Source organism: Mustela nigripes, chromosome 2 (genome assembly GCF_022355385.1).
Source record: "Mustela nigripes isolate SB6536 chromosome 2, MUSNIG.SB6536, whole genome shotgun sequence".
NCBI lineage: Eukaryota > Metazoa > Chordata > Mammalia > Carnivora > Mustelidae > Mustela > Mustela nigripes.
This window is the reverse complement of record NC_081558.1, coordinates 162,476,020-162,485,612: the sequence shown is the minus strand read 5'-3', so window position 1 is coordinate 162,485,612 and position 9,593 is coordinate 162,476,020.

Below are 9,593 nucleotides of genomic sequence, written 5' to 3'. Positions count from 1 at the left end.
CATCTCACTTTTTTTTTTTTTTTTTTACTTTCTGGCAACATTTCAATAGAAACAGATGAAGAGATTTGTAGTATTTAGTATTTAATTTTTTTAAGAAAGATGAGGATAGAGACAGTACTAAGCAGAATTGTTAATTGGTGAGTTAAGGGGTGGAGGATGTTTTATTATTGTTATTCAGTTACAGTATTCCCTCTGGGTGCAGTCACATATTCCATAGCCTTTGTCCCAATTACGCTTTATCCCTGTTTCTTTCTTTCATATAATTTACATGACTTTCTTCACCTATAGAATGGGCAAAGTTGAGCCTGAAAGAAAAATAAGGCAAAAATAGTATTTGTGGAATAAAAATGCCCCATTGAATGACAGTAGAAATACCATTTCCATAATCCTCACAGAATGTCTTTTTTGCTCCCTGTAGTTTCCATCTTTTGAATTTGATATGAAATTGGCATCTAAAATGATCATTATCAAATGTTTTTCTCTTCATCCCTCAAATGTATACAGCTGTTAGTTTTTCATGAGGGTCCTATAATGTAGCTGGCAAAGTAGTAGTTCCATTAAGACGGATTTGCTTTGGAGAGAAAAGAAATCCCCCTACTATTTTTTTTTAATTCACTAACATTTTTAGGATCATATTTTATTTCCTTTAGGTATTTTCCCTTTTGGTACAATCTGTTGTGTGTTGGCTGAGTGGAGTTTTTCCATAAATTTTGCACGTGCATATGCACTAAATTGAGTGGCTGTCTAGCAGTGACAGGCGGGAAGATGTTCTACTACATGTTCAGTTGTTCCCAGGGGCTTTCCGGGCTGTTGCCATGATTCTGTAGCCTGTACTCTAGTTATTTATCTTCTCTTCCTTTGTAAATGTACAAATAACTCAATCACATTTTTAAAAAATATGTATTATACTAGCATTTGGTTGCTGAATCTTTGACTTGTCTGGTTATATTTGTATCACAGAATATGAACACACTTGAAATATTAAATATAAAAGGAAATAAAAGAAAGCTTAGTCCTACTCAAACAAAGTAATGTAAGATATAGTCTAGTTAAACTTCTAATTATACTCTTCTTCTGATATACAGTTAGCTTGAAGATACAGGTTGAAATCTACCAAGAGGAGAAACACACAATATTCCCTTAGTTATTTCAGAAAAGAACAGTGCTCATTCAATGGGAAGCATGGTTTCATTCTGAGTTAATCTTTAGAATACTTGAAACATTTATTTAAAATTTAATCCCATCAGAGGTGTTATCTTCCATGTAAAAAGCTCATGTAATATACTATTACTTAAAAACTCATTTTAACTGAGAGAAAATTTGTTCTGGAGAATTAAGTGCTGTCAAAGATGCCTTTTTGGGATTCAACTGAAGTACCTTGTTTCTCTATACAATCTTTCTCCCACACTTCATCATGTATCTGCCACTATTGTCTGTCAGGTAAAATAACTCTAATACCAAAAGTTTTATATACACCATACTGTTCAATACTAGAAATTTTGTTCAGATCCCTAAGATTTACTATGAAAAAGGCATTCATAGGGCTTCTGTCTTGTAAAGCTTAAATAAGCTTAAGTCCATAGGATCACACTGAGAAGGACATTTTTGAGAATGGAAAACTGGAAATATTTGGGTGCCTATCTCTTCTGAAACTTCTTCAGACTGTCTTCAAATACTTGAACATCTGAAGATAAGAATTATGTTTGTTTCATGTATCTTAAATGAGTAGAAGTAAGGTTAGTGGAGAAAAGGAGTTGATTTTTACTATATTAGCAGATTTCCCATAGGGTGACCTTCATTAAGCATGACAAGCAGAATCAGGGGAAAGATGTCATAGATAGGACTCAAGTACCAGATGATATATTAAACCAGAGAACTGCTAAAACTCCTTAAAAGATCTAAGATTCTATTAGAAATCTTTAAGGACAAAGCCTCCATTTTCTAAAACTCTGATCTCGTTACTGAATAGTTTCAGGTTGCCTTTCTTCCTCTATCTGTGATGCCTTTTACTGACTATTCATCATTTTTTATCAATGATCAGTACTATGATAGATTGAAATGTCTATACAGGGAATCAGTGATGTCCAAAGGGACGAGAGAGTACTATGCCTTACGATCCACCGCTGATTGGATCCTATTCTTCAATAAAATCCGCTCATTATCAATAACCTAAGAAAATAAGCATATAACTCAACATGAAGGATGAGTTATATTTCATTTTAGATTTAAGAATTTTTCCTTTCCTTTGATAATGTCTGTGTTTTCCCTGCCTGTAAATTAATTAATTTTTGCCATTTTCTTTCTGAATAGGTAACAGGAAAGTGATTTTAATGACTTTTGAATCTAATTAATCTGTTTATTATAAATAGAGAAGAAAAATTTAATTATAGATATATTAGTCAGCGTTCTTCTGAGAAACAGAAACAATAGGATATATATAGGAAGAGATAAAAAGAGAGGAGAGAGAGAGATTTAAGCAACTGGCTCATGTGATTAATCTGAAATCTGCAGTGGGGGCTGACAGGCTGGAAAAGTTGATGTGACAGTTCAGGTCCAAAGACCATCTGCCATGGAATTCCTTCTTGCTAGATGAAGGTCAGTATTTAGTTATATTTAGGCCTTCAACTGATTGGATGAGTCCCACCCATATTACAGAGAGCAGTCTGCTTTACTCAACTCACTGATTTAAATGTTAGTCTCATTTCAAAATACCTTCTGGAAACATACAGGATATTGTTTGGCCAAACATCTGGTCACTGTAGTCTAGCCAAATTGACACATAAAGTTAGCTGTCACTATGGGAATGTATCCATTGAGGTCTTCCACAGTTTTTGTTTGTTTGTTTGTTTGTTCTTTTTTTCAAAGATTTTTATTTATTTATTTGACAGACAGAGATCATAAGTAGACGGAGAGGCAGGCGGGTGGAGGGGGGAGGCAGGCTCCCTACTGAGCAGAGAGCCCATTGTGAGGCTTGATCCCAGGACTCTGAGATCATGACCTAAGCTGAAGGCAGAAGCTTAACCCACTGAGCCACCCAGGCACCCCAAGGTCTTCCACAGTTTGAATTTTTGTCAGGAAAGTGATTCTTCATTTTTCTTCTTTCCTTTCTCCAGACTGTTGTTTTGTTGTTAAAGATTTTATTTATTTATTTATTTGACAGGCAGAGATCACAAGTAGGCAGAGAGGCAGGCAGAGAGAGAGGGGGAAGCAGGTTCCCCACCGATCAGAGAGCCCCGATGTGGGGCTTGATCCAGGACGCTGGGATCATGACCTGAGCGGAGGGCAGAGGCTTTAACCCACTGAGCCACCCAGGTGCCCCCTCCAGACTGTTTTAATTGTAATTTTATGCTTCATATTATTAGCACATAGGAAGCTATAATTCGGGTTTTTGTTTTATGAAATTTCTACTACCTTGTCACTGTCACTGGTTTTTTTGGGGGGGGCGGTGGGAGTTGGGATTTGTTTTGTTTTGTTTTGTTTTGTCTTGTTTCTTCACTTTACACATTGTAGTAATTGGATAAGAACTTGACCAGGTCTAAGAGAAACAGATTTAACTTTTAACCTTATCTAGGTACTTTCAAGTACTTTATTTAAGTAGTTGGGTTTTTCAGAAATGTGCTATTCAAAGTGCAGTCTGTGAGTCATTGAATAACACTGGTTTAGACCTCTGATGCTGACAGAGTGAAGATTTTAAGACTTGGCATCTAATTATCCCTATTTGTTTCATTACATGATATTTCTGAAACCCTATTTCATAGAAGTATTTGTTAATAGTAATGATTATTTATAGGTTAGATTAAAACAGCATTTAATTAAACTGATTTAGAACCTTGTAAGGATGCTAAGAAATATTTTATGTTTAAAGTATAATCACTAGAAAATATCTGGCAATTATTCTAATTGCTTAGGTAAGTGGTCACTTTGGTAAACACTAACAAGCCCCTTACTTAGCAATGTGTCTTTATTATTTAGGATCAAATGATTTTCAGGTGTATATTTTAATATTATGTGAGAGTCAGTGATTTTATTTGTTGAAATTCTTAAATACTTTAGTACTTAACTCTGTGAGACATTATTCAGCAGTTAGAAGTTAGATACAATATGCAAACCAAAAGTTAATTAAAATGGTTTATTCCTCGTCTCATTCAAAATATTCATGCTAGCACCTTCCTTGGGGTAGCAAATAAATTTATAAATTCTAGACCTCCCCTTCCATATCATTACAGATATATACAAAGTTTGTTTAACTAATGATTAGTTTTACTTCTTAACATTACTCAGTTCAACAGCCTGCCTAGCCATGAACAGTGGCTCATCCACACCTTCCTCAGATATAGTGGGATAAATGATATAATATATCTAAAATGTTTATTTTATCTTAGAGATAATATTATGCTCCTGTGGTGTTTTTAACATAATCCTCACAACAATATAACAAAATCTGATTATTGCTTTTTTAATAAAGTTTAAAACTAAGGCTTAGACAACTAGGTTGAACACTACTAAGTATTAAAATTCACATTTTAATAAAAACTAAAACTTGGTGACAACTGGAATTGGCATTCAGAGATGCATCTGGGTGATTCCACAGCTTGTGATTCTGCCAATACTCCTGATGCCTTTATCCATAGAATACTGAATGTGGCCATCTAAAGGCTTAATACAATCAAAGAAGAAGCCTCACTTTGGGTAATAGTCTTTGGCTTCTAAATCTTGGATAAAATGGAAAACCTTGCAAAACTTCATGCATAAGAGCCACATCCAAGGAAACATATTGGGTTTTCCCAAAAGAAAAAGATTGCATTATGGAAGTTAGTTACATCCTGAAGCAGATGGTCTCGTGATAATTTTGTTATAAGTTTCTGTTTAATCATAGTTTTTGAACCTAATTATGTTGCCTAATTATGTATTCCATCCACATTTATACAACTTGAATTACCTATGTAACTCCTTAATTTTTTTTCTAATACAGAAAACTAATGGTATTTTACTATTTGATTGGCTTGGAATTCGAATGCTATTATATTGCTCCATTAAATGAAGGAAAAGTTCAGGAAGAAGAGAAAAGTAAGAAATTTTGGTAATAATAGTTCGCTTCCTTGAGGCTATACAGTCCAGAAATCCTATTTGGAAAATATTTATATAATGGCATTGTTGAGGATTGCCTCATGAATGTTAACTCCTCTGAACCTCTAGATTAAACCTTTATCCACCTGAGTAGCCAGAGAAAGATACAAGCCTAGGAAAGAAAAAGAGAGCGAGAGAAACAGAGAGACAGAAAGAGATAGACAGAAACAGAGACAGAGGGAGGGAGAGAGAGAGAGAGGTAGATTGAGATCATGGTACCCATCTGATGTGTAGTGCTAGCTATGTACTATGCTGAATTCAGGTGGGTAATGAGGATGTGGGGTGATGCATAACAATCATTTGGAACAGGCTATTCTGCACATTAATCAGTTGTCTTCATGGTTCATAATGATTGCTAAGAAAAAAGACCTACATTAAGAGGGTTAATGGGACGAGCTATAGTCTTGTGACTATAATTGATATTCATCATCTGCCTTATCCATCACTCAGATTTCACTCATCCAAATCCACATCAATTGATCGAAGTTATTTGCCTGGTGAAGAAATCCAAACTTTTATTGCTGATCCTTGATTGCCTTGACCTTGTCGGATTGCATTGATATGATTGCCCATTTACTTTTATCACTGGAAAAAAAGGGAAAAATTACATCAATGAATCTACTTCCAGAAGTACTCTTCCTTGCCTCTGTTATGTAAGAAGAATACTAACTTATTTGTAAATAAATATATATTTCTCATATGTATGTATATATCTGTATCACATATGTATTTCACATCTACACGAAGATACATAAATATGTATGTATTAGTCAGTGTATATATTATATGTATTATCATATATTTGATATGTATAAGATATCTCTACTGAACACACACATGCACACACACAAGACAGAAAGTTTAACTTTGGTCTATTTCTCCCCCTATGTAAAACTAATGAATAAGTGTACTTCTCTACTTCCTGAGAGGAATTTCCCTGCTGCTGTCCTAAGAGCATCTGTCTACCTACAAGTGAAATTAAATGAAATAGCAGTCTGTTTTATTCACACCAGCATATAGAGATGAACCAGGGCAGAGTTGTATTATTTATTCTCCATCCATTGCTTGGGGACACTCACTACCACCCCTATTATCCCCACCCCTTGAATCTTTATGTGTAAGCTGAAGGTGGTATTGTAATATAATAATGGTGGATGGCATGGATGCTTTGGGCCAACCATCCATGTAATTTTACTTTTGGCTTCTGAACTTGCACAGGTTCTATGCCAAATGTGTCATTTCTAGTGTATGACAGATTGGTGATACTCCTGCTCAACAATGTGAGTTGGAAGATATGACATACCAGCTCACTGTGAACAACTCCATTTGGAGTCTCTTGACATCTCAGTCAGTTGCTGAGGCTCTGCTGTGCCCCAAGAAGATAACAGGATCAGATATTCAAGTACTATTAAAAAAAATTAAACCCAAACTTCTAAGAGTCTATGCTGCAAATTTCAGGATTTGCTGGATATTCTGCAAGTCATCCTTTTCTATGATTAGGTGTCTCTAGCTCAATTAAATCTACTGGGTTATTTGGTAGGACTGCTTGTACTACAGGCTGATGCTGAGCCCTCTCTTGCTCTGGGCTCCACCTAAATCTGGAGGCCCGGTAAGTCACAGAGTAAGAATCAGAGCTCTGGCCCTAAGTGTGGTATATGTTATCTCTAAAATCCAGAGATATATCAGGAACTGCTGTTTTCATCATAGGGATACAGGATGTGTCTATGGAAAGAACATCCTCCATATCTTTAAACCCTTAAAAATTCACTGATATTGTAGGCTCTGAATATTTTGAGGTGTATTATCTACCAGCTGGACATAAAACATATCTTTCTAGGGTGTTGAGATTTGTTGTCACTCACTGCTCTCCAGGTCTAATTAACATACCATCATCAGTATAGTGAACAAATGTGATTTTCTGAGGACTGTCAGGACAGTTGAGGTCCTTGCAGATCATATATCACAAACAGGAGAAAACTTAATATGGCCCTGGGACATGACAGTGAACTATAAAGTCACTTGTAAAAACAAACTCCTTTACTCCTCTTTACTTATCAAGGTAGGAGGGAATGCACTTGTCATATCAACAGTTACATATCAAGTTCCTGTGTTATATTGATCTGCTTCAGTAAAGATATCACGTCTTATATAGAGCAAATGTTATTGGGCTACCATTTATTAAGTCTACAGTCTACTCTTATCTTCTGTGATCTCTCTGGTTTCTGCCACCCAGAGAAACATGGTAGATACTGGAAATCTTAACCCATGCACACTTTTAATGTCTTAAGAGAGAACTGATCTGTGAAATTTACCCAAGATAGAACATTGATTGCAATTTATGATTTTAGGTGGGCCCAACATTTTACTCAGCCCTTCCTACAATAATGATTCTTACTCTAAAAGTCAGAGTGAATCCATGAACCTACTGGCCTTTCCATAAAAGGACCTGGGCTAGGACTCCACTTACAATGGCTTTCATAAACTCCACTCTTACTGGGGGCTTTGATAGTCTCTCTGGTCTGGATATTTTTCTTTTTACAGTGTATACCTACTTTGACAAATGACAGCAGGTTTTATTGAGGGGAAATATTTGGAGAGTATTCATCATATAAATTTGTGGTGGCATTACAAGGTCCTACTGAAGGAGACCTGGCCTCCCCTCAAATGGATGGGCTGTGTATATGACAACCAGGTCAGATCAGGAAACAGGGATCAGACTCTGAGGGATCAGACTTTTCCATTGCAGTGTATGAAAGAAAATCCTTACCTTCAACCCCTAAATAATCTGAAACAGACGTAAAAACTGAATTTATAAAACATATATATATATAAACATTAAACTGATATATATATTTATTAAACATATATATAAACATAATTAATTTATTAAACATATATATGAACATAAAAACTGAATTTAGAAGGCACTGTGTCTCCAAACAATAATTTTATATAGGATTTGAGAAGCATTCAGGGATCAGCTATCATCCAGCCAAGGAAGCGTTTAGGGATTTGTTGGTTTTTAGCTGTGAAGTCACAACCACCAGAGCAGTCTGTATTGTCTGGCTTTAAGAAGCATGGGCTGTTACTGACTGGCTGAATTCAGAGGCATAACTACTGAGGCAAAGCTGTCACTGATCAGTTGGGATGGGTTTTAACTGGCTATAACAGTAACCATTCGTGGTGGGGCTATAACTGGAAGAATCAATATTTTTCTTCATTGAAATTTCAGAATGGAACTGTGTTCTCAAGTAGCTAAGAATAACCTTTTGCTCATCACATCTTGATTTTTTTTTTCTGGATACATAAGCTAATGTATACACTAGTTGTCCATTTCTTTTGCTTCTATGAACAACATTAGCCATTGTTACAGAACCTATGACCAGGATAGCCTGGTAATCTTTGTGTCCAATATGGTAATTACATCCACTTTGCTTCTGTTATTCTGTAATCTTAGCATCCAGTTGACTCTAGTGTATTCAGTTCCATGGTAGCACTTGTTACTGTCAAAATTGGTCTCTAGAGAATAGTCACTGCCAGATTCTTAGGGATGCTAGTGACTTCCCTCACCAAGGAATTCTTCAAACCTTAATGAAAGGAGTTTCCTTTCACCCTCTTAAGGAATGTAGTCAAGTGGTACTTCATATTTGCACAAAACTCTTTGTACATGCTTACATTTCTGAATCTTTTGACCTTTTTCTGAATGCTTTGTCAGGGCAGTCCAAAATCTCTGCATTATTAAGACAATTGTCATTTCCAAGCTTCAAGAAACGCTTATCAGGACTATGTCAGGCCAAACTCCTGGAATGCTAAGTCCTGAATCATAAGCAAGTGATCTCATGTCTGTAAATTCTCTCCTACTAGCTTTATGGTCCACCCTCACCCTGGTCCAGTATAGTCAACTCTGCTTTCCCATGTGTTCTGCTAGTTTCTGCAGGTGCATTTTAGTCAGGTTCTGCAGTGCTTTTGGTAAATAAGCAGAGACTAAATTTTTCTTTTAAAAACTGTTGAGCAATGGCACCCATTCATTGGACTGGAGGTAAAGAGGAAAGGCAGGGGAGGGTCTTGGGGAAAATGAACAGCATGTTATAAGACAGTTGGAGAGGTAAAATCCTTGCGCAGTCTTTAGGAGAGTTAGACAACTCTAGCAAGGAGGGGAAATTTCTTCTTCGTATGCATAGGGTTTAGCTACTGTGAGGTTCAAGAATATGAGGCCCATACACTCAAATGTGTTTATGCAAAGTCTGAATGGTTTCTTCTTTCTTGTGAAGTTTTTGGCTTTAGGGAAGAAAACGTTTGATATTTGTGAAAGTAGGAAACTAGAGATGTTTAAAATGAATACAACAGCACAGGTTAGAGGTATGTAAGATTGGGTGCGTGAAGAGAAGAGAATATTATTGATAATAGAAATTTTTGGAAAGTATAAGAAATAAGTGATTAAATCATAAAATAAAAGATGTATTTTA